This window comes from Coenobita brevimanus, chromosome 95 (genome assembly GCF_032717465.1).
Source record: "Coenobita brevimanus isolate Jiangsu-jjx chromosome 95, ASM3271746v2, whole genome shotgun sequence".
Classification (NCBI taxonomy): Eukaryota; Metazoa; Arthropoda; class Malacostraca; order Decapoda; family Coenobitidae; genus Coenobita; species Coenobita brevimanus.
The window spans coordinates 26,615,907-26,628,203 of record NC_137048.1 but is presented as its reverse complement, the minus strand read 5'-3'; positions in this window follow the sequence as shown (position 1 = coordinate 26,628,203).

Below are 12,297 nucleotides of genomic sequence, written 5' to 3'. Positions count from 1 at the left end.
AAATTAAAGGGAGGGGGTGAGGAAGATATAAAAATGCAAATGTCGACTACACCTGCGTATGTGTGAGACTTCCGGACACACAAACAGCACCCGTGTGTGTGTTTGTGGGCGCAGAGGACATACAAACAACACACACCGCCTCTGAACTTCAAAAGGTGCGTTGGTCGTTGGCCCCTCTGTATGAGTGGTGGTCGCCAGGCATTCTACATAAACCATTCTGCGGTGGTGTGTGTCAGTCGGTGTGTCAGAAGTGTCAGGGAATATCAGTGCCAGACTGTGCTGGGTGTGTCAGAAGTGTCAGAGGGTATCAGTGCTAGAATGTCCTGCATGTCATAAAGCGTTAGGGAGTATCAGTGGCAAAGTGTGTAGTGGTTGTTGTTGTTGTAGCTCCAGACTATCTTGACGTGAGTCTAGTGACTGCAGGCTGAAGCCGCCCTTCTTTTGCAGTCCACCAATCCCCTTTCAGAGAACATAGAGGAAGGTGAAGGATGTTTATATAACCAGGCAGCGGACCCGCCTCGTTTTATCAGTGCCACCATATGAGGGCATCCCTCTCCTGTACCGTCAGATTGGGTCTAATGTGTCAGTGATGCATCAGTATGTGTCAGAGATCGCCACATTTTGGTCGATGACGTATTTTGGTAAACTTTCTATTCTCAGATGATTTTATTTAGTGTAAGAGAGACTTTTCGAGCTTCAGATCAAATATAGCTTTGACTGATCACTTCAGTGCAATATATCTCCTTTAAATTTAACAGTATCGTGTGGACACAGCATGCGTCAGCCAGTTAATATACTGTAGGTCGTATCAAGAGGCTAAAGTGTATTTCACTAGTAAAGTAATGTGCGGAGTTCAGCGTGAGAAGCTCTATGAAGTTAAAGGGTGATATACTCGTATAAAGGAAGCTACTGTGTAGACTGGTAGATGGGGAAACGAGGAGACTGATAAAAGAAGAGTAGGCAGAATCGTAGGCTGGCAGAGACGGAGTATTCAGACTCAAACGATATATGATAGACAGGGAGAATTAGGAAGAAGTAAAGAATACTGATAAAGCCAAGCATCAACAGATCGATGCATTGGTCACACTACCCGTCTGGCTAACACCAGACATTTTATGCAGCTGAAGGAAACCTCTATCCGTCAATTTTACAGCCATGAGGAAATGAGGACGAAGTAGGTGAACAACTGACTAAAACAAAAGATGGTGTTAATCTTTGCTGGGGGGTAGTATGCAGTAGAAAACATGCAGTGACAGGCTTTGGGTTTCAGAACTGGAAGTTATGATGGATAATAAACAATTTTGCAGGTCCATGAAATATTCGAGTTTTTTCTATCAGCAGACGACTTTTCGCTGACGGAAACCAAGTACAAGCCATGGGATTAAGTAGCCTACTGTAAGTACAATACATTATCGGAAACACAGTAGGATGTGCTGCTTAAAGGAAAAAAAGATCCTGTTTTCGAACTTTGCCCTGTTGTAATGGCAGCTAATAACTTTCGAATCTGATATTAGAAGAAAAGAAAAAAAAAATGTCTCGTTCAAATAAACTTCAATTAAAAAAAAAAAACTTCCACAACACCGACGTCAGTACGATAATGCATACCTGAGATACGATTGTCCAAGAAAAAAAACTATATGGTACGAGCTAGCACACAATCTGGCATAGATTTTTTTCTTTCATCGTGTTAAAAATAAGTGTGGAGGTGAGGCGGAGTATTAGGTGGCATGACGGAGCACTGGAGGGAAAAGGGGGGAGGGGATGGAGGCAAAGGGGGAGAGAGAGGGGGAGGAGGAAGACTAAGAGGAGGGAGGGAAGAAGAGGGAGGAGGGAAAGGGAAGGGGGTTGGAAGTACAGAGGGAGAGAGGGAGAGGAGGAAAGAGGCAATAGAAGGAGAGGGGAAGGGGAATGGGAAGGAGAGGGGAAAGGGGAGCGACGAGGCAGGGGAAGAAGGAGAGGAGAAGAGGGAGGGAAGGGGAAGGGGAAGACGGAGAGGGGAAGAGGGTGTCACATGTCTACGTCAGGAGGTTGGCTGCCGTCCTTCCTGCTGACAGCCCTCACCCCACCATCGCCCTGCCCTCACCTCCACCCTCACTCTACCCTAACATCCCTCACCCTACCCTAACCCTACACTTACCCTGCCCTTATTTTATCACAACATCCTTCAACCTACCCTCAAACTGCCCTAACATTCCTTACCCTTCCCTATCATCCGCCACCCTACCCTAACATCCTTCACCCTAACCTGGCATCCCTCACCCTACCATCACCCTGCCCACACTCTACCCTCACTCTACCCTAATATCCCTTACCATACCCTCACTCTACCCCAACACCCCTCACCCTATCCTCACAGCCTTCACTCTACTCTTCAAGACCTACCACACTCTACTTTAAGGGTTTCTACCTTCCCTCTCCTCTACCTTACCTTCAAGTCACTTCCCCTCCCCTCCTCTCACTCCTCCCCCCTCCCCTCTCCTCTCACTCCTCCTTGCTTACTCCCTTCTCCTCTCACTCCTCCCCGCTCCCTCCCCTCTCCTCTCACCCTAATCTCACTTTCTCTCCCTCTCATCTTCCCATCACCTCACATCTCTCACCTACTGTATGTCTCCTCTTCTCTCACTCTCTTTCACATCCCTTTCCCCTCCCTTTCCTTCTCTCTCTCTCTCTCTCTCTCTTTCCCCACCCCTCACTCTAAGTTCTCCTCCCCTCCTCCATTCTCCTCTCTTTCCCCTCACCTCTTCTTACCCTCCCCTCCCCCTCACTCCCCACTCTACCTGTCAGTGACCAGCAAGTACTAATCCCTCTCTTTAATCAGTGGAGTTACTTTGAGAAATAATGTAGGTCGTGAGAGAGAGAGAGAGAGAGAGAGAGAGAGAGAGAGAGAGAGAGAGAGAGAGAGAGAGAGTACGATAATATTAGTGTACTGAGAGGGGGAAAGAGGGGAAACACTGGGTACTGAAAGCCAAACATGATGAGAAAGAGGGAAGAGAGAAATGAGGGGAAGGGAGGAGAGGGAGGAAGGAAAGGAAGAGAAAACGAATGACAAAGATATACCTAACTCCAAAGACGTTTTATATATTTCCTGATAATTTTTTTCACATTTGGGTAAATTTTTGGAACTATGTGGATTTGGCAAAGGATTCATTAACTTTTTTTGTCCTACCTGGTTTTCCTAAAGTTAATTAAATTGTCTAAAGGTAGGACGAAATACCTCAACGTAGTGAAGAGGTTTTGGAGAAAGAGAGGGGGGTGGGAGATGGGATGAGAGGAATGAGGAAAAAGGGGAGAGGATGGGTGAGAAAGAAGTGAAGTTAAGATAGGAGAGGGAAAGCTGAGGAGGAAGAGGAATAATGAGGGGGAAAGGAGAATGAGGGCGAGGTAAGATGAGGGGGAAGAAGAGGGGAAAAGGGAGGAGGAAACAGGAGAAAGGAAGGAAGGAAAGGAGGACGATGTAAATGGGAGAGAGTGGGGGAAGGGAAGTGAAAAATGGGGATGGGAAGAGTGGAAAGAGAGACGGAAGAGAGGGAATGGGAAAATGGGGAGGAAAGGAGGGGAGGGGAGGGGAAGGGAGGGAGGGGATCACAAGGGAATGGAACAGGAAAAGGAGACGAATGGTAAAGAATAGGGAGAGAAGGACGAAGGGAGGAGAAGAAAGGAGAGAGGAAGGGGAAGAGAAAGAAGGAGGGGAAAACAAGAAGTGAGGAGGGAGAAAGAGGAGAGAAGTAAAGTGGGAATAAGAGTGAACAAGAGATGAGAAGAGAAGACAAACTAGGAAAAAGATATGTAAGGGGAAGAGAGAAGAAGGGCGGAACAGGGAGTAAAGAAGAGAAAGAAACAAATAAAAGGGTAAGGGGAGAATTTATGGTAAAGGGTAGGGAAAGAGACAGAGAGGTGGAGGGAGGAAGGGAAGGGAAGATGCAACCAGAGGGGAAAGGAGACAGAAAGGGGAGGGGGAGAAAGAGCAGACAGAAGGAAGTGGAAGGGGAAGAGGGAAGTGAGGGAGAGAGGAAAAGTACAGGGAGGGGTGGGAAGGACGAAAATGGGGAAAGGGAAGAAGAAGGAGGGAGGGATGGGAAGAAGGAAGCGGGAGGGGGACAGACAAGGGAAGGGAAGGAGAAAGGGGAAGGGGATAGAGGGGGAAAGTAGGAGAAGAAAGGGGGGAAAGGGGAAGAGTAGTGACAGGGAGAAAGGGGGGATGTGAAGTGTTTAGGGTGAGGAAGAAATGAGGGGAAAGAAACAGGATGGGAAGGACAGAGGGAGGGGATATGAGGGGAAGGGGGAGGGGAGGGGTGAAGGAACATGGGAGCCAAGTAGGTTAAGAGGGGAGGGATAACTGGGGGTAAGGAGAAGCAAGGACAGAACACACACACACACACACACACACACACACACACACACACACACACACACACACACACACACACAAATACACTTGCAAATATGGAACAGACACACATGCATAAACACGCACACTCATAAATATATCACACATGAACACATTCTCCCCCCCCCCTCTCTCTCTAAATGATGAAGGCAGAGATAATAAAAGAGGAGGAAACAGACGACTATAATAAAAACAAGAAGGGGCAATTAGAGAGCACAACACCCGCACCTCACAATCGGTCTAAGGGCTGAACATCTGACCTTGGCCTGTGACCTTGACCTCTGATTATTCTTTTTAAACTATAATCACGTCATCCTTGCCTGTCCCTCATCCCTTCCACCAAGTTTGGATCCTGTCAAATAAAAACTGTCGTAGTTGACTCTGCCTTGTAACTCTGACCTTGTATATACCTGTAGTTCTCAAAATCATACCACTTCAACACACACACACACACACACACACACACACACAGCTAGCAAATACAATACACTCCCTATTTTACTATGGCTGCGAAGGTAAACGTGTATATGACTAAGAAATGGAATAATCATGAAATGGGAGATGAAACATGTTTAAATGTAAGTAATCAGCACTGTATGTATTAGTATGTACGAAGGTGGATAGACTGACAGATAGATACATAGAGAGAGAGAAAGAGAGAGAGAGAATTAAGTAGACAGGGATAGATAAAGAGATAAATAATCTGAATGAATAACGTGCGATAAGAAAGTATTACACACTGCACAGAGAGAGAGAGAGAGAGAGAGAGAGAGAGAGAGAGAGAGAGAGAGAGAATGGGAGGTAATTACAGGAGGGTTAATGGGCAAAATGCAGGCAATGGAGGGAAATGGGGGGGTAGGGGTGTTGGTGGCACGCCCAAATTTCCTCCATCTCCCCCTTCTTTAGTCCTACCTCCCCTCCCTCCCTCCTCCATCTCCTTTCTCTCCCCCTCCCCTTCTTCTCCCTTCACTCTCTCGCTCCCCTCCCTCTCTTTCCATTCATACCTTGCCCCCTTCTCTTTTCTCCCTCTCCCTCTCTCTTCTCCTCTTCTCACCTCATCTCCCCTTTCCAATTCTCTTCCCATTGCTCCCCTCTCTCACTTCATTTCCATAACCTACAATATCCTCTCTTCCCTCCTTCCAATTCCCACTCTTCCTCTTTTCTCTCCAACCTCTACTCCTCTCTCCTCCTCCCCCTTCCTCCCTCTCTTATCCCCTCTCCTGACGTGACCTGACTCAACAACAGCAACAACAAAAACAACAACTGCAAACATCAATAATTCACACGCCTAACAACAGGGTCAGTAACATTAGCATTAGACGATGACACCACCATACATATCAACGATAACAACAAAAATAATAACAATAACAAGAGAAAAACGAACAATAAGAATAAAATTATCCAAGCACCAGATAAGTGATATATATATATATATATATATATATATATATATATATATATATATATATATACCACTGAGGGCCCCTACGCATTCGCGTCCCTACAAAGCAACGATCCCTCCTTTCACGAACGCCACGCTCCCTCATATATACGCCCCCACCTCATCCTTCCACATGTCTCTTAGTATTTCTTTTCTTTTTCTTCCAACAACCCTCTTTTCATACACCCCTCATCACATTGCAGTACGTAGAAGCCCTGTCCCTCCACCTTTTCTTCCAACCCTCTTTTCATCCTTTCAGCCACCATCCATAGTCCCTTATCAGTAAGAATCATACGGAAATGAACGATGTATAGTCTGTCATCTTAATTTTTCTTTGAGTGCCACATTGTTTGTTAAGTCTTACACTATTTAAGAGAACACATTGCGGTTGGTATTATGTCCCTTAAAAATTACAAAATTATGAATTACTCTGAATGATCTAGAATTCATACTCAGTGAATAAGTAACTGTTACTACGGCATTTTATACATCTTTTGGCCTGCAACATACACTAGAGTACGTTAGCAGCCATATAACATGGCAAGTGAATAAGACAAATAAATGAGTATGTTTTACTGTGAGAGGTATAGCAATATTCCATCATTCATCCATGTCTATCAGTCTATCTAGACATCTATCTATTTACAGCCAGAGGCCTATCCCGTAAAGAGTGGTCACAAACAAACAGTCTCAATTTCGCCTTGTCCTCTGTCATTTGGCTGCCTTCCAACTCACGAGATGATGATATGTGGAATCTACTATGGTGTCCCAGTTAACTGGACAGAGACCCAAATGGGACGTCTATTCAGGAATCAAATCTTCATACACTTCCCCACCCCTCACTGGCGAGGCGCTGTGAACATCGCTCCACTGCACGCGGGTACAGCCCTGAAGGGGCGATTACTTGTCTGTGGTAGATGGGTCTGCTCGGCTACACAGACTGGGGTTTCCCTGCTGCTACTACTATTACCTCCAGCTCATACATCCCCTCCCTTTCTCATGTCTCTCTCCATTGTATTCCTCCTCCTCATCCTCATTCACACACTATCATAGTATCAAGCGACTACTGTTAAGTCTGGTGAACAACCATGAATTTTCTCCTCGCTTCCTTGGTACAATTCAAGCTAGCCTTGTTTTATTCATATTCTTAAGGAAACTCTCCCTCCAACTTACAGTGACCAAACAGTATCATAGTTACCCATTATGATACACATATTCTATGAACGCAGAACTCGTTTTCTCACTCACCAGTGTATGGGAAGCTCAAGCCAATTTCCCCAACTAGTCTGCATCACTCTCACCTGAAAAAGAAAAAGGATTAGGTTATACAAATACCACAGTTACAAGGGAAGGATATTAGGATTACTACTCACACACAAACACATTTTTCTACTTGGCATCTGAAGAGCTTAAGCATTTTTTCTCGTATTATTTTCCCCACAAAATAATGATACGAGTTGCGTTAAGCAATAAGAAAAAGGATTAGGCTATACAAATACCACAGTTACAAGGGAAAGATATTAGGATTACTACTCACACACAAACACATTTTTCTACTTGGCATTGAAGACCTTAAGTATTTTTATCGTTTTATTTTCCCCACAAAATAATGATAGGAGTCGGGTTAAGAAGGGTTTTGTCATGGAACTAAAAGTCAATATAAGAAAAACACACTCCTTTTACATTTAATAAGTATCTTCTACTGGTATATGAATTTCCAGTAAGGATCTTTATTCTATGTTCCCGTAATTTACATATTTTGTTCCCATTTAGTGAGACGTTTGGTGGTTTAGTGCGACTCTGTTGAATATTTAGTTAGGTGAGTTATATTTCTCCCATCTTTCCTGTCACTTCTTATTGCTTTTCTTTCCTTTACAGGTGGCTTTACATTGAGTGACAAGCCAAATGGTTTCCTGTAAGCCATGAAACCATTTACTACGCTGGGTGGTAACCATATAACCAAACCATACGTGCTCCCTACGTGTCAACAAGTGGGTTGGTGGAGGATTAGTGCCCCTCCCCATAAAACAAATAACTCAAAGTCAAATGGCCACCCCTTGCGGGATTGTGGCGTCTGGCAATAGATAGATAGATAGTTATATCCGGAAACTAACATATCTCATAGCTATATCACATACCCATCACTGTTAATGGAATGCAAAGGAAAAGGGGCAACTGAAAGGAGAGGAAAGAGGAAACAAAAGGGAACACTTCTTCACCCTTCCATTTCTATATCGATTTTCCTCTCGTCAATCTCCCATCAAGGTCCATTGTGTATTTAACTATCTTCACTACAGGACGTTCCCCCATAACTGAACGCAAACGTCCGATTGTAGCATATATATATATATATATATATATATATATATATATATATATATATATATATATTCAATACGGAATTCAAAAATAATTTAATAGGTAATGAAAACAATCAGTAGACTATAAGAACATAGTCTAATGTATCCCCTTTAATACCCCAAGATCTTTATTTATTTATATTCTTGCTGCTCCCAGACAATTCTGTTCAATTTTGGAAAGATGTCTGGTTGTGAAGGGAATTAGGATCAATGGCAATCAGCACCTAAATCAAAATACGAGAGAGAGAGAGAGAGAGAGAGAGAAACCACAGTTCAGGGAGCTGTTGCCTCTCCTGACACTGAGAGGGCTCTCCCTACGAGCTAAGGGATCTTTGTATGCGGCACGTGTCAGGAGTGTAATGCTATACGGTAGTGAGATCTGGGCAGTGAAGGAGGTATATTCGCAGGCTCTTTGAGTACAGAAATGGCAATGATTAGCTGGATGTGCAAAAGCGTCCTTGAATGCGAGACCTAGGACTAGGGGGGGAGGGGTTCGGTTTACGATGGATGAGTTAAAAGAAAGTACTGGTGCTATGATAGAAGGGGTAGAATGAGAAGGACTGGGCACGTGGAGAGGGGGGATGACAATTGGGTGCAGAAAGTGAGAAGTATGAAATTTGGGAATAGGGTTGCGAGAGGCAGACCGAAAAAGACTTGGGACGAGGTCACAGAGTGTGACCTTAGTGATAAGTGACTGAATAGGGAGGCTGCCAGAAATCGAGCACCATGGAGAGCCGCCTCTGAGAGACCAAGGCCGATGCATGCAAGCATACTGGACTCTTTATAAACGAAACGAAACGAAAAAATCTTTTCCCTCACAAGTTCAATACTCCCAGGTTTACAAAGGGAAGACTAAAGTTCTAAATACTTCGTACTACTAGCTTAAGTTACTAATCTTAAAATACTCAAGGTAAACTTGAAACAGAAAATATACATCTTTCCCCGCGTCCCTCCACCCCCTCCCTTAAGGCATCTCAAGCCCATTCTGGAAGCCACTGGTATATAGGGCAAGTGTACCCTGACAGCGGGAGTGACGACCCTCTTTAACTTACCCTGCCTACAACGGGATACAGGATGCTACCCTAACTGAATCCTACACGGTACATGTTACCAACTACCACTTTACTATCAACATCATCATCATCTCTGTATTCACTGTCATCAGTGAAACTATAATCATCATCATCGTCATCCTCCTCCTCCTTCTTATCATCATCATCATCATCATCATCGTCGTCGTCGTCATCAAAACGAAATAACCAAAGGAAATAAAAGCCAAGGCAATAAGAGAGAGAGAGAGAGAGAGAGAGAGAGAGAGAATGTCTTTGAAGACAGCCTCATTTCGTTAACTTCGGAATGCTTTATACTCGTATTAAAACAGATGTTAATATTTTCTGTTACTTTCTCATATATATATATATATATATATATATATATATATATATATATATATATATATATATATATATATATATATTATACTGCAAAACTCTCGGCGGTTATGGAAGCTCCCTAACGCCTCTACCGAAGCGATTTATTTTGCTTATTTCTCCTTACAATCCTCTTCAGACAGACAGACATATAGACAGACAGATATAGACTGATGGGTGGACAAACTTGCTGCTAGATATACATATATACATATACAGGTACATATACAGGTGGACAAACAGGACAGAAAAACATACAAATACACAAACGTAATGAAAGACAGACCGAGGAATAAACAAACAGACAGACAGAGACTGACAGGTAGATAGACAGACAAACAGACAGAGACTAACAGAGAGATAGACAAACAGACAGACAGATAGATGAACAGATAATAGTGGAGGGGTGAAGCCTTATATAATCTGGACAGTCGTTTTTATACACAATAATTAGGGATTTAGCCTTTGATGATTATGTTTGATGAAGAGGGATTAGTTAACAAGCTACAGTCGAGTTAATTATAATGAGCTAACTCTCTCTCCTCTCTCTCTCTCTCTCTCTCTCATCCTTTTTGGTCACACTCCTTCCTTTTTCTTTCCTCTATCGTCTCTCTCCCTTTTCCTTATGATTCCCTCAATACCTTTCTCCCTTTCTCTCTCCCCTTCCCTTCATTTTCTCCATTTTCATCTTTTTCTCTCTAATTTCCTTTTCTTTAATTCTCCTTTTCCCTTTATCCTACCCCCATTTTCTCCTATCTTTCTGCTCTTCCTTCCCTTTCATCTCTCTCTTTCATTTTTCCTTTTCTCCCTATTCTTTTCCTTCCATCTCCAATTCTATTTTTCCCTCTTCCCTTCCCCTTTTCCTTTTTTTCCTTCATACTGTCCGTTTCCTCCCTATAACTTTTCTTCTCTCCATCCATCTCCCTTTTCACTTCTTCCTTTCTTTCCCCTCGTCATTTCTCTTTTCCCCTCTCCCTCTCAATGTTCTCTTTCTCCATTATTATTTTTCCCTTCTCTTTCCTTCCCTCTCTCTTTCCCCTCTTTTTCCCTCTCTTTCCTCCTCGCCATTTCTCCCCACTCTCTCGCCCAATTTTCCCTTCCTCCACACTCCCTTTCTCCTCATTTTCCTTCTCCTTCCCTCCCTTTCCCCTCCCTTCTTTCCCCTCGCCCTTCCCCTTTCCGGATATCCGATAGTGTCACCTCCGGATCATCACAAAGAGTATCCTGTTAAGCTTTTTTCAACTTTTTCCCCTCTCTTCCTTCCGTTTTCCCCTCCCTCTCTTCCCTCTTCCTCTTCCTTTTTTCTTCCGTTTTCCCTCTCTCTCTCTCTCTCTCCACTCTTCCTCCCATTTACCCTCTTTCTCTTCACGCTTCGTTCTGTTTTCCCTCCATCTCTCCTTTTTCCCTCGGTTTTTTCTTTCTCTCTTGCTTCCTCTTCTCATCCTTGTCTCCTGTCTTTCATTCTCTATCTCTCTCTCCTTCCGCCACCAATGTTACCCTGATACAAGACAATAATGAATCGTTTGAACAAATAACTTACTTCTGATCGCCACCTAAACACGCCCAAGGAAGAACACAACATAAATACAGCACATTGGTCATTGCTTTATCATCTATATCACGAAGGATACAGCAAGGCCACAATACTGTTAGCTATATACTTAATGTTAGGCTCCTCTCCTAATTTAAGATAGGGCAGAATGTATATATGTATGTATGTATGTATGTATTTATTTATTTATTATTTCTTCATTCTTTCTTTTCCATAAAATTCCGTGAGTTTTTATCACTGACACATTATGATTTTTTTTTTTTTAGATTTTCCTGTTGTTTTGCTTAAAGGGACTGACTAATAAAACAGATACCATAGTCAGTGCCTACTCTATAACCTCTATAACAGACAATCTCTCCTTCGTACCCCCTGCCCTCTTGTTTCCTCTTTTCCCTGTCGTATCCTCTTTCCTTCGTACCCTCTGCTCTCTTTTTTCCTCATTCCTCTCTTATCGTCTTTCCTTCGTACCCTCTGCCCTCTTCTTTCCTCTTTCCTTCGTACCCACTGCCCTCATCTTTCCTCTTTCCCCTCTCTTATCCTCTTTCCTTCGTACCCACTGCCCTCATCTTTCCTCTTTCCCCTCTCTTATCCTCTTTCCTTCGTACCCACTGTCCTCATCTTTCCTCTTTCCCCTCTCTTATCCTCTTTCCTTCGTATCCTCTGCCCTCTTCTTTCCTCTTTCCCCTCTCTTATCCTCTTCCCCCCGCCCTCGGTCCCTTTCCGGATGTCCGATACTGCCAGCCCCGGACGCCACAAAGAGTATCCTGTTTAGCTTTTTCACCTTTTTTCCTGGGATTAAAATGCGTAGGTCCGCTAATGAGGCCACCCTGGGAGGAACGAAGGGGAGGGGGAGGGGGAAAGGGAAGAGGAAGAGGAGGTGGAGGGAAGAGAGAGGAAGGAGAAGATAGTGGAGTAGAGATGGGGTGGGAAAGGGGAGGATGGGGTTAGGAAAAGGAGGTGACTTAAAGGGAGAAAGGGCTGAGCTGAGGGGAGGGAGGGGAGAAGTGAGAAGCGTGAGGGGAGAAGCGAGGGGAGGGAGGGGAGGAGGGAGGGGAAGGTTAAAGGGATATAAGAGGAGAATGGGTGAGAGAGCTGGAAAACGAGTTGGTGGAGTGGAGAGTTGA